Source organism: Trachypithecus francoisi, unplaced genomic scaffold, assembly GCF_009764315.1.
Source record: "Trachypithecus francoisi isolate TF-2019V2 unplaced genomic scaffold, Tfra_2.0 Lachesis_group7, whole genome shotgun sequence".
Classification (NCBI taxonomy): domain Eukaryota; kingdom Metazoa; phylum Chordata; class Mammalia; order Primates; family Cercopithecidae; genus Trachypithecus; species Trachypithecus francoisi.
This window is the reverse complement of record NW_022681472.1, coordinates 58473872-58488420: the sequence shown is the minus strand read 5'-3', so window position 1 is coordinate 58488420 and position 14549 is coordinate 58473872.

Below are 14549 nucleotides of genomic sequence, written 5' to 3'. Positions count from 1 at the left end.
ACAAAATAATATAAAAATATATTAACAATCATCTTCTTAAAGAATATTACTGAAAAGATGAAGCATACACAGTATATTCCTAAACTAAAAACACACAAAATTGTGTATATAATAATGTCCCATTTTGTTAAAAAAATTTAATGGGAAAAACATTAAATCATATAATGTTACATTTTAATTAAGAGTATATAGGCCGGGCGTGGTGGCTCAAGCCTGTAATCTCAGCACTTTGGGAGGCCGAGACGGGCGGATCACGAGGTCAGGAGATCGAGACCATCCTGGCGAACATGGTGAAACCTCGTCTCTACTAAAAAATACAAAAAACTAGCCAGGCGAGGTGGCGGGCGCCTGTAGTCCCAGCTACTCGGTAGGCTGAGGCGGGAGAATGGCGTAAACCCGGGAGGCGGAGCTTGCAGTGAGCTGAGATCCGGCCACTGCACTCCAGCCTGGGCAACAGAGCGAGACTCCGTCTCAAAAAAAAAAAAAAAAAAAAAAAAGAGTATATAATATGTGCTTACATATCTTATATATAAAACAGTATATGTGTTGTTTGTTTTATATATGTTTTATAATATACCATGTTACATTTATATTTTATATACAATATATACTCTATATATAGATTTATTGATTCATTTTATTATGTCACTTTTTATAAAGAATTCTCTACATCTCTACCGGTACACGTTTATGTCATGTATCTGTTATATAAACCACATAATATACATGTTACAAATCACATACACGTATATACATGCATGAATGTACAGTGCTCTCCCACGTGTCATCCGAGGTCACTCAGTCCTCTGGGACTGAAATAAAACGGGTTATATCCTCCAGTTCACGTTGGTGTAAAGTACAACGAACAGTGTCCTCCTCAAGTTTATCCAGATTCCCAGGGGCTCACTGCTGCCTCTGGACTATGGGGTTTATTCTTAGACCAACTAGACTTCTTTTTTCCCTTCTCTGCCCCAGCTCAGAGGTGGGATTCAGTCATTTCTCTGGATTCCTCCAAAACCACCTTCGCAAGGAAAATGAGCATGTGGCAGATGTTTTATATCTTCCTTTTTTTCTTTTTAGAGATCGGATCTGGCTCTGTTGCCCAGGCTGGTCTTGAACTCCTGGGCTCAAGCAATCCTCCCACCTCGGCCTCCCAAAGTGCTGGGATTACAGGCGTGAGCCTGCACCACGCCCAGCCTAGCGTTCTCTCAATGTTCAGAGCGGCACAGCGTGGTTGTCTCTTGCGTAGAAAGCCCCCCGCTGCTTGCAGGGCTCTGGCTGCCGGGGTGGGGCGGGGCCTGGGGGCGGCGCTGTTTGCGTCCCTCCAGGCTGGCCTTCCCTCTAGGATTTCCTCGCTTCAGTGTATCCGCCACCTTCCCATCTTGTGCTACACCTCCTGGCATTACAGACAAGGCCCCTTGATGACTGTGACAGACATCCGGGTCTGGGATAGAAGATAACAAGGAGAAAGCCTTACCAGTCCATCCTCCCACAGCCACCAGGAGGAGTGAGAACGATGCCAGCACAGCTCAGCACACAGCACAGCGCACAGCACAGAGCACGTAGAGCGCAGCACACAACAAAGCACACAGCGTACGGAGCACAGCACAGAACGCACACGCACAGCACACAGCGCACAGCACAGTACACAGCGTGCACAGCACAGAGCACACAGCGCATAGCACGCAGCGCACACTGCACAGAGCACACAACGCACAGCACAGCACACAGCACACAGCGCACAGCACAGCACACCGCGCACAGAGTGCAGAGCGTACAGAGCACACAGTGCGCACGGAGCGCACAGCACAGCGCAGGCTTCTGGAGCAGATTCTGGAGGAAGTCCTGACTCCACCACTTACCAGCTGTGCGGTTTGGGGCACAGTTCTTCCCCTGCCTTAGTTTATTTATCTACAGAATGGGATAGCACTAATATTTAGTAGGGTTGCTGAAAATTAAATGAGTTAAATATAGAAGAATATCTTTGAACTTTGCAGGCAGTAGACAAGTTTCTTAGAGTTAATATGTATGAAGTGCTTAGTGTTTGGTACATAGTAAATTGAATGTACATAACACAAATATGAATTATGTCCTCAGCCACTGTAACCACCCAGGGGATTCACCTTGCCTGCTGCCTAGACTGAGCAGATTCATCAAGACAGGGGAATTGCAATAGAGAAAGAGTAATTTACGCAGAGCCGACTGCAGGAGACCGGAATTTTTGTTGTTGTTGTTGTTACTCAAATCGGTCTCCCCAAGCATTCGGGGAGCCGAGTTTTTAAGGATAACTTTGTAGGTGGGGGGAAGCCAGTGAGCCAGGAGTGCCGATTGGTCAGGGATGAAATCATAGGAAGTCGAAGCTGTTGTCTTGTGCTGAGTCAGTTCCTGGGGGGCCAGGGGTACAAGATCAGATGAGCCAGTTTATCGATCTGGGTGGCACCAGCTGATCCATCAAGTGCAGGGTCTGCAAAATATCTAAAGCACTGATCTTAGGAGCAGTTCAGGGAGGGTCAGAATCCTGTAGCCTCCAGCTGCATGACTCCTAAACCATAATTTTTAATCTTGTGGCTAATGTTAGTCCTGCAAAGGCAATCTACTCCCCAGGCAAGAAGGAGGTCTGCTTTGGGAAAGGGATGTTACTGTCTTTATTTAAATTAGAAAAACTAAGTATCTCCCAAAGTTAGTTCAGCCTATGCCCAGGAATGAACAAGGACAGCTTGGGGGTTAGAAGCAAGATGGAGTCAGTTAAGTTCGATCTCTTCCACTGTCTCTGTTATGATTTTACAAAGGCCGTTTCACCACCCCTCCCATGAACATGCAGGAGCAGCTAAAGGCAGTTTGGTTTTGAATTACATGTTTATCCTTGTATCTAAACTACCAGAAGAATGTATTTCAAAATGTAGGAGATGGGGCTGGGCGAGGTGGCTCTTGGCTCTCACACCTGTAATTCCAGCACTTTGGGAGGCTGAGGGGGGGTGGATCACTTGAGTCCAGGAGTTCAACACCAGGCTGGGCAACATGGTGAAATCCTGTCTCTACAAAAAATATTTAAAAAATTAGCTGCACATGGTGGTGTGCACCCAGCTACTCAGGTGACTGAGATGGGAGGATTGTTTGAGCCTAGGAGGTCCAGGCTGCAGTGAGCTGTGATTGCGTGGGTGCACTTCAGCGTGTGTGACAGAGTGAGACCCTGTCTCAAAGAAAACAAAAGTAGGAGATGGGATTATGGTACTTATTTTTTTCTTTTCTTTTCTTTGTGCCCTTTCAAATTTTCCAAATTTTGTATATTGAGCATTTGTTATTTTTGCAACTATGGAAAATGCCAATTTTCTTTACCCCCAAAAGGCAAGAGAAGCCTCCTGGGATGATAATGGTGTAGGTTAGGAGAAACTTGTTCCCGTGAGTTGATTAAAGCTCAAACATCAGGCAGGGCTCCTTGGGAAACGGGTGGACCTTAAAAATTAATGATTCCCTGCTGTTTGCATCTCAGAAGAAACCTGTGTTTATTTATTGCTCTTCAGACTTGCCATTTCAGCATGTTGAAAAGAAACCAAACAAAGGGAAATTAAAAGTGCATGACTTGATTCCTTCCTATAAGCCAAATTGTTCTGAAAATTTCCCCTTGGATTCCCAGATTTTAAGAGGCTTAGCTTGCTTCCTGCCCCTAATTGCTGTATTAATTTAATCTGCTCAAAGTCTCCCAAGAGTCTAGGTCATTGGCCTTTGGGGCTGACTGTCTGGTCTGGACTGGTCTCCTCCACAGACAGTTTTGCTGAGATGTTTTACATGTTACCCCTATCTTCTATTTTGCTAGTTTTCTCCTTCCAAGAAGTGGGTTTCTCCTGACCTAATTAAATGAGTTCTGGTATTTGTGTGAATTTGCCCATTGAAATGATGTGAACCTATTTTCCTTTCTTCAGTAGAGACCTAGAGCTACACATTTATCCTAATTTTCCTGTTTTGGGTTCCTGATCATTTATCTTATGAGCACTCTGTAGCTTCATGTGTATCTAGCATAAATTGACCCTGCATAAAAACAGACTCGGCAAATTTGTCTTTCTGAGCCTTCATTTACTCGTCTGTAAAGTGGGGACAAAAACATACGTATTCAGGCCAGATGCAGTGGCTCATGCCTATAATCCCAACACCTGAGGAGGCCAAGGCGGGTGGATCACTTGAGGTCAGGAGTTCGAGACCAACCTGACCGACATGGCGAAACCCTATCTCTACTAAAAATACACAAATTAGCCAGGTGTGGTAACGCATGCCTGTAGGCCCAGGCTGAAGCAGGAGAACCGCTTGAACCCAGGGGGTGAGCCGAGATTGCACCAGTGCATTCCAGCCTGGGCGATAGAGTGAGACGCCATCTAAAAAAATATACATGTGGGCCAGGCGCGGTGGCTCAAGCCTGTAATCCCAGCACTTTGGGAGGCCAAGACAGGCGGATCACGAGGTCAGGAGATCGAGACCATCCTGGCTAACACGGTGAAACCCCGTCTCTACTAAAAAATACAAAAAAAAAAACTAGCCGGGCGAGGTGGCGGGCGCCTGTAGTCCCAGCTACTCGGGAGGCTGAGGCAGGAAAATGGCGTGAACCCGGAAGACGGAGCTTGCAGTGAGCTGAGATCCAGCCACTACACTCCAGCCTGGGCGACAGAGCGAGACTCCGTCTCAAAAAAAAAAAAAAAAAAAAAAACATGTGTACGTATTTGTTTTCTGGGATGCTGTAACAAATGACCGCAAACTGGGTGGCTTAAAACAATAGAAATGTATTCTCTTATAGTTTTAGAGGCCAGAAGCTCAGAATTGAGATGTCAGCAAGGTCAAGCTCCCTCCAAAGAGATTCCTGGAAGGGGAGGATCCTTCCAGCTCTGGTCTTCTCTAGCTTGTGGCAACAAAGATCTCACCTTCTGCTTCTATCCTCACATGGCCTTCTTTCCTGTGTCTCTCCTGTCTCAAATCTTTTTTTCCTCTGTCTTGTAAGGACACCAGCCATTAGATTTACTATAAATCCAGGATAATTTTATCCCCAAATCAATAACTCAGTTATATCTGCAAAGACCCTATTTTCAAATAAGGTCACATTCACAGGTATCTAGAGTCACAATTTGGACATACATTTTGGGGAAACACTATTCTATCACCACAACATATGAATCTTGTTGAGTTGCTCTGTGAATATTAACATGAAATGCCAGGCCAGTCGTGGTGGAAAATACCTGCAATTCCAGTGCTTTGGAGGCCAAGGTAGAAGGACTGCTTGAGGGCAGGAGTTTGAGACTAGCCTGGGTAACATAGTGAAACCCTATCTCTACAAAATTTTTTTAAAAATTAGTTGTGCATGGTGGTGCATGCCCATAGTCCCAGCTACTTGGGAGACTGTCGAGAGGATCACTTGAGCCTGAGAGATCAAGGCTGCAGTGAGCTATGATTGTACTACTGCACTCCAGCCTAAGTGACAGAGCAAGACCCTGTCTCTTTCTTTCTTTTTTTTTTTTTCCTTTTTAAAGAGGCTGGGCGCTGTGGCTGTGGCTCACGCCTGTAATCCCAGCACTTTGGGAGGCCGAGGCGGGTGGATCACCTGAGGTCAGGAGTTCAAGACCAGCCTGGCCAACATGGTGAAACCCCATCTCTACTAAAAGTACAAAAATTAGCTGGGCGTGATGGCAGGTGCCTGTAATCCCAGCTACTCAGGAGGCTGAGGCAGGAGAATCACTTGAACCTGGTAGCCGGAGGTTGCAATGAGCCAAGATCGCACCACTGCACTCCAGCCTGGGCAACAGAGTGAGAATACTTCTCAAAAAGAAAAAAAGGAAAGAAAGAAAATGATATGGTAATATGTGTAATGCAGCTAGCATAGAGCTTGATACACCGTATGTGCTTAACCAATAATAATCACCATAATTGCTATCACCACAAGAATACTTACATGGGGCCAAGCCTCATACCAAGCCCATCTGTGCCAGAACTGGGGCTCCAACACAGGTTGTTGTGGCTTGGAGCCCATGCACTGCTCTGCTGCACTCAATTGCCTTGGACTCATCTCTCTACTTCTCTGCTGTGACCCAGCACCTCACCCTCTACCCCTTCCACACTTTGCACATTGACCCAGAGTTATGTGTGGTGGTGTTTATTGGGAAGAATTAGCAATGGAGGATAGGAAGAGAGAGAGAAGTTTCTCTGAGTCCTTGTGAAGGCAGCTGACTTGCCCCAGGGTGAGTGATCTAAGGAGGGAGTCACAATGTCTTTGTTGCCCTCATCTGGAAAGTCACATGTCACTTCTGTGGCCCTTTATTGATTGGAATTTAGTCAGTAAGGATAGCCCCTACTAAAGGGGAGGAGACATAGGTGTCACTCTTTGAAAGAAGTATCAAAGAATCTGTAGGCATATTTAAAAACTACCACACTACCCATGGGGGAGAGATGGCCTTTGTCTAGGAACAGAATCAGGCTCTTTAGCCAAGCCACTATGAGTGGTGCAGAGGGAGGCTGCAGCTGAGTTTAGGAGCAGGAGCTGAGGAGTGCTAAATTGTTCCAAGGTGTTGCAATCCAATGGGAAGAATTTGAATTTGAGGTCAAAAGAAGAGAAGAAGATAAAAAGGGGAGTGAGGAGAGAGGATGTAACTGCATGATTGGTTCATTTTGCCTGTGCCCAGATACAGCCAATTGATCAAGACAGGAAAATTGTAATAGAGAAAGAGTTTAATGCACGTAAAGCTGGCTAGACAGGAGACTGGAATTTTATTGTTACTCAAATCAGTATCCCGAAAAATTGGAGGCTAGAATTTTCTAGTTTGGCATGAGGGGCTAGGGAGTGGCTGCTCCTGACTGGTTGGGGATGCAGTCATAGGGGTGTGGAAATGGTCCTTGTATGCTGAGTCCACTTCTAGGTGGGGGCCACAGGACCTGTTGAGGGTTGAGTCTCTGGTCCCAGTGGAGTCACCTGGTCATCAGAAATGCAAAAGTCTGAAAAGACATCTCAAAAGGTCAATCTTTTTTTTTCTTTTTTTGAGACGGAGTCTCGCTCTGTCGCCCAGGCTGGAGTGCAGTGGCGCGATCTCGGCTCACTGCAAGCTCGGCCTCCAGGGTTCACGCCATTCTCCTGCCTCAGCCTCCTGAGTAGCTGGGACTACAGGTGCCCACCACCTCGCCCGGCTAGTTTTTTGTATTTTTTAGTAGAGACAGGGTTTCACCTTGTCTGCCAGGATGGTCTCGATCTCCTGACTTCGTGATCCGCCTGTCTCGGCCTCCCAAAGTGCTGGGATTACAGGCTTGAGCCACCGCGCCCGGCCTAGGTCAATCTTAAGTTCTACAATAGTAATGTTATTTACAGAAGTAATTGAGGAAGTCACAAATGTTATGACCTCCAGAACAATGTCTGGTAATTGTTCAACTGTGCCTACGTTTCAGCAGAATTCAGACCCCTCTCATCCTCCAAACCTAGTAGTCTTTCATTACTTTTACAAAGGCAGTTTAGTTTTTAGGAAGGACTATTATTTAGGCTATAAATTAAATTTCTCCCAAAGTTGGCTTGGGCCACACCCAGGAATGACCAAGTGTGGTTTGAAGGTTAGTGGCAAGAGGGAGTTGGTTAGATCAGATCTCTTTCAGTGTCATAATTTTCTCACTGTTGTTTCTCACTGCCTTTTGCAAAGGCAGTTTCAAGGAGGGAGAGTAGGAGCAAACCTTTCTGGCCACAAGTGGGGTGGCAGAAAGATTTGTAAGAACAGGGCTTGCTAAAACATTTAATGTTGTGTTGCTGGAATACAAGACTCCTCCATTTTATGAAGCCATCAATCAAGCTTGCTACACATGCTCTCTCTCCCTCTCTCTCTACACACACACACACACACACACACACACACACAGATACACAGATTCCTTGTGCTAGAGGCTTTTAATGGTCACTCTAAGGAGCTAAGGTTTAGTTCTGGGTTCACTGAGTGCTGAGCAGCAACCACACTTGAGGGCAGCAAGCGATCCATGAACTTACCTATGCCACAGAAGAAGATGCTTCAGCCCTGAGGCCCCTGGAAATTCTCAGCAATCTAGGAAAAGGCAATGGTGTTTCCCTGAGCCTGGAAAAGGAGGCAATCTTAAGAAACAGTGGCCTAGCAGCAGTCCCAACCCACCTGAGAATGCTCATCTGGGAAGGGCAGGGCCTGTCGTTCTTTCCAGAAACAGCCTTCAGGCAAGAGGAAATTGTGATTAGCTACTCTATGGCAGTACAGGGCGTGAGTATTAGCTCTTTGGCATTAATTCTGTTGTTAACTGTCCTTGGAGGACTCTGTGTAAACGCTAAGATGTTGTTTTGCAGGTTTTCTTCTTTAAGTCATTTGCTTTTATCTTCCATAATAGACGGTGGTTTGGGAGTAAGGGTATTTGTGGGCGTCAGGCTTAATTAAGTCTGAAAAGTAGATTTAACGTCAGTCAACTTCAAGCCTGCTTGATAGTCCCTCTCATTCTATTCCATGAAGTTACTGAATTTGTACATAAGTGCTCTTTTGAGAAACATGAGGCCCTGTTGAGCAATCTCTTAAAAGAAAGAACATCTCTGACATTTTAATATTTAACAACACAACAACAACAACAACAAAACCCGCTTTTGGCAAGGTAAGGTACTAAAAGAAAGAAGGTTAAGTCTGGGAAGAGTCCTCTTCTCTTCTCTTCTCTTCTCTTCTCTTCTCTTCTCTCCTCTTCTCAGACGGAGTCTCACTGTTTCCCAGGCTGGAGTGCAATGGTGCAATCTCGGCTCACTGCAACCTCTGCCTCCCGGGTTCAAACGATTCTCCGGACTCAGCCTCCCAAGTAGCTGGGATTACAGGTGTCCATTACCACGCCCAGCTAATTTTTGTGTCTTAGTAGAGACGGGGTTTCACCATGTTGGCCAGGCTGGTCTCAAACTCCTGACCTCAGGTGATCCGCCTGCCTCGGCATCCCAAAGTGCTGGGATTACAGGCATGAACCACCGCGCCTGGCCAGAAAGAGTATTTTAAAGCTTAAATGTTGAATGTTTCTTCAAGACTGTTTAGAGGCCAGGTCATTGTGTATTTAAAAGTCTTTTCTGGATTTTAGTAAGTCATTGTGCTCTTCAAGGGTGGGGCTGGGTCTTGGTTCTGTCTGTAATTCCCAGTGCCTGACATGGTCTGTGCTCAATAAACATTTGTCGACTTGGGTGTTCATAGGAGACCATTAACACTGAGAGAGAAGTTAGGATCTTGTTCTAGAATATTTCCAAAGGTCAAAACATTTTGAAAGTCACAATGAAGTTTCTGATCAAAAGGGCCTGAATTTCCTTGTTCCTTACTAATTTTGATCAGGATTTGAAAGAGGGAAATTCCCAGGGCAGGGTTTGGGGGAATGTGGGGGAAGATGGCAGGTAGCTGGTGCATTTGTCCATGCTGTATACGCACATTAAGGCTGGTGTTTTTAGTCTACACCATACAACCCTGAATGCGCCTGATATCATCTGATCTTGGAAGGTTGGTGGTTTTAGGCAGCCTGTTGACTATTTTCAAAAGCTTTCATTCCCAAAGGCCATTCAAAATAACTAAATGTTGAGTTGATTTTGGAAGGAATCTAGGCTGGGTGAGGTGGCTCACACCTGTAATCCCAGCACTTTGGGAGGCCAAAGCAGGAGGATTGCTTGAGGTCAGGAGTTTAAGCCTGGGCAACAGAGACTCTACTCTGACTCTATTGAAAAAAACAAAAAAAACCCATTATAGTGGCACACCACAGCTCCTCAGGAGGCTCAGGTGGGAGGATTGCCTGAGTCTGAGAGTTCTAGGCTGAAGTGAGCTATGATTGCACCACTACACTCCAGCCTGGGCAACAGAGTAAGACTCTGTCTCTAAAAAACTTTTTTTATTTAAAAAATAAAAACAAAAGTGGGAGGCCACATGAATCTTTCCCTTTGATGTTGAATTAAATACCTTTTTTTTTTTCCCTAAGACAGTGTCTTGCTTTTTCACCCAGGCTGGAGTCCAGTGGTGCAATCATGGCTTACTGCAGCCTCAGTCTCCTAGGCTCAAGTGATCCTCCCACCTCACTCCGCCATGTAGCTGGGACTACAGGTGTGCCACTACACCTGGCTATTTTTTTTTTTTTTTTTTAGAGATAGGATCTCACTATATTGCCCCGATGGTCTCAAACTCCTGGGCTCAAGCAATGCTCCTGCCTTGGATTCCCAGAGTGTTGGGATTACAAGTGTGAACCACCTCGCCGAGCTAGATACCTTCTTGCATTGCTTTCCCATCCTTTCATCTATATATTTTTGAGTCTGCTAATAGTTGTTGAATTCCATGAGCATAAGGGCTACATCTGTCCCCTCTCAACTCCCCACAGCACTCTATTTTGGCCCCCACCCTCTAGTCACATCTGCTACTAGCCTGTCTCCAAGCTCACAGATCCTGCCTCCAGGCTGGGTACACACACCCAGTTTCTTAAATAATATAAGAGTCAGCTGGAGCCTTCTTGCCCCTTAAGATCCAGAGAAGATTTTCTGGAGTACACCATTCTACAGACTAGAAAGCTCAGTGCCTCCTGTAAGACTTCTTCAAGTTCCCAGGAGACCTGAGGTCTGGTTGCCTCTCGCTCTGACCTTCTGCTTCTGTGAATTTGTTCAGCATAGGGCTCATCTTACTATTTTGTATAACTCAAATGCAAGCCTCAGCCATTTCCTCATTTTCCATAAATTCACACTGACACGTCTTTGCGTGTGCAGCAGACTCTATTTTTACTAAAAATTCAGGAAGATGGAGGGCTTTACACTGCAGAAAATCAGGCAACTTTTTAGAGACAGTTTTGCTATGTTGCCCAGGCTGATCTGAAACCCCTGGTCTCAAGTGATCCTCCCACCTCAGCCACTCCCGTCGCTGGCACTATAAGCGTGAGCTACCACACCCAGCAAAAGTCAGGCAACTTAAAAGTGAACATTAGTCATACTTTATAATCTCCTTGGTCATGTTCTTAAAAACATCCCTCAGCCATTTCTACCACCTTTTATGAGGTTACAGAATCACCTATTTTTTCCTTTTCTCTTCTTACCTCTTTTCCGTTCTCCCAGGAGAAAACACAAAACATCAGTACCACCGCCAACACACACACACACACACACACACACACACTCTCCTCCCATTTTCCAGGCATCCCTTACATATTCAAGGACTATATTGCAGTTTGTTTGTTTGTTTTTCATGTCTGGGAAAACATCTTTGTTTTTGTTTGTTTTTTACTTTTTTGTTTGGTTTTTTGTTTTGAGATGGAGCCTCAGTCTGTCATCCAGGCTGGAGTGCAGTGGTGCAATCTCGGCTTACTGCAACCTCGCCTCCCAGGTTCAAGCAATCCTCCTGCCTCAGCCTCCCAAATAGCTGAGATTACAGGTGCCTGCCCCCATGCCCAGCTAATTTTTGTATTTTTAGTAGAGACGGGGTTTAACCATGTTGGCCAGGCTGGTCTCGATCTCCTGACCTCAAGTGATCTGCCCACCTCAGCCTCCCAAAGTGCTGGGATTACAGGTGTGAGCCACCAAACTGGCCTTTATTTATTTATTATTTATTTATTTATTTATTTATTTTTCAATAGGTTTTTGGGGAACAGGTGGTGTTTGGTCACATGGGTAAGTTCTTTAGTGGTGATTTCTGAGATTCCGCTGTACCCATCACCCAAGCAGTGTACACTGTACTCAGTGTGTCGTCTTTTATCCTTCACCCCATTCCCACCCTTTCCCCCAGTGCCTAAAGTCCATTGTATCATTCTTATACCTTGGCGTCCTCATAGCTTAGTTCCCTATGTTGCAGTTTTGAAAGTACCACTCTTAAGAAAGGGCTGTTAAATTCCAGGACAAACCAACCCCCACCCCTGGACTTTGCTTGCATATTAGTAGGGGAATGTGATGATGGTTTAGTTTTCTAATTACTCTGATTCCCAGTTTCCCCATATATAAAATGAGGATATAATAGTGCTTGCTTCACATAATTGATGTGATAATAAGTTAATGTGTAAAGCCCTTAGCACTGTACTTGGCACACAACGTGGAGATATATGTTATTCTTCTTACATATATGTAAGAAGAGATATATGTTATATATTCTTACTTCTTCCCTCTTCCTGCCCACTTAGGCCCACTTAGGCCCAGGTCACATGCCAGCACCCCCATGGAGACATTTGGGAGCTCTCCTGACCAGAACTAATCACGTCTTCCTTGAATACTTACAGCAAAGGGTTTACTTCCCTTCTGGCAAAGAGTGCAAAGACAAATAGGACAAGACAAACCCCTAACCTGGAGGGAAATATACACAAGGGGTAGAGACAAGGTAAAGATCCCAGGAAGCTAGGGATGGGGTAGAGGAAGGATTCTAGAACAGAAGCAAATTAGCCAGCTTCAAGATCTTAAATTCAAAACAACAACGTGATGATGTTGCCAATGTTGTCAGCCAAGAATATCCATATGCAGTTCTTCTGTCAATTTTTCATCAATTGCAGATTTTACCATATGCAGTTTTAGGGCTTGCCACTTTTACATTTATTGACTATTTCTTTTTGGCATGAGTGTATCAGTCAGGGTTCATTCAGGGAAGCAGGACCCACTATACATTATGAAATAAGGAATTTATTATAGGAAGTGGACTTTGCACAATTTGGGGAGGAATTGGGAGGTAAAGGTCTAGAAAGAGGAGATGAAGAATTTGAGAAAAGTTACTTACTAACCCCAGCTTGCAGGGAAGCCTGGAACCCATGCTTCAAACTTCAGTATACAAAAGGCTGTTGGCGCTTCATGACTGCAGCCTCTAGTCCTGGGGTTGCTGTTGTTGGCAGAGTTAGCAGGGAGAAAGGACAGTTGGACCCTGAGTGGGAAGAACCAGGGCAAACGAAGCTGCTGGCATGTCTGTGTCTGTGTCTCATCACCTCTCATCAACATCAATCTTTAGATCGCAATGGTGCCTGCTTCATCTCTGCTTCCTAAATCTCACACAACTTCACTTTTTGCCAACTCGACCCAGAATCATACAGAGAAAGAAATCATAGGAAACATAGTTCCCAATGGAATAATCCAGCATAACATTCATTATAAATCTCAGTATTCATTGCACATTGTATAAATGACTGATCATTAATATCTGTTTCTTAGAACAAGGAATAAAGAATATTAAGAGGGAAAAGTTATAGGATCTGGGTAAATGGTAGGGTCAAAATTTCAGAATAGAGAGTCCATAATCAGATTCACATTTATGAGGATACATAATATATATTAGAAATGGTTCTGCTGAACAATGGAGAAAGGAAAGTTATTTCAAATAAATAGTGGCTGACCTAACTGGATGTACAAATGGAACATACACTAATCACAACATATATAAACATGAACCCTACCTCACAACATATAAACATGAACCCTACCCCACAACATATATAAACATGAACATCATGCACATTATAGACCCAAATGTGAGAAATAAAACAATAAATCTTTTAAAAGATAAAATGTGACATGATCTCCATGACTTTAAGGTTTGATAAGGTTTGCTAAACAGAATACAGAAACCACTAAGCCTTTTTGTAGAAGATGTAGGATAATTGCAAAATGTTTGTTGAGTGAAATATAAATTAATTCAACTACTTTGGAAAAGTGTGACAGTATTTACTAAAGTTGAATATTTCCACACCTTATATTCCAGCTATTTCACTTCTAGATATGTACCCAATATAAATGTGTACATAGGTACACCAATCACTTGAATAAAAATGTTCATGGCAGCTTTATTATTATTATTTTGAAATGGAGTCTTGCTCTGTCGTGCAGGCTGGAGTGCAGTGGTGCAATCTTGGCTCATTGCAACCTCTGCCTCCTGGGTTCAAGCGATTCTCTGCCTCAGTCTCCTGAGTAGCTGGGATTACAGGTGTGCGCCACCACGCCTGGCTAATTTTGGATTTTTAGTAGAGATGGGGTTTTGCCATGTTGGCCAAGCTGGTCTTGAATTCCTGACCTCAGGTGATCCGCCTTCCTTGGCCTCCCAAAGTGCTGGGATTACAGGCATGAGTCACCACACCTGGCCCATGGCAACTTTATTAAAGTCAAAGCCAGGAAGCAAGCTAAACGTCCATCAACAGTAGAATAGATAAATAGCCGGGCGCGGTGGCTCAAGCCTGTAATCCCAGCACTTTGGGAGGCCGAGACGGGCGGATCACGAGGTCAGGAGATCGAGACCATCCTGGCTAACACGGTGAAACCCCGTCTCTACTAAAAAATACAAAAAAAACTAGCTGGGCGAGGTGGCGGGCGCCTATAGTCCCAGCTACTGGGGAGGCTGAGGCAGGAGAATGGCGTGAACCCGGGAGGCGGAGCTTGCAGTGAGCTGAGATCCGTCCACTGCACTCCAGCCCAGCCGACAGAGCGAGACTCCGTCTCAAAAAAAAAAAAAAAAAAGAATAGATAAATAAATTTGGTACTTTCATACTACAGAATGCTATACAGCAATGAAAATGAATAAATTACTGCTACATGCAACAACATGGATGCATTTCACAAGCATAATTTTGAGTGAAAGAAG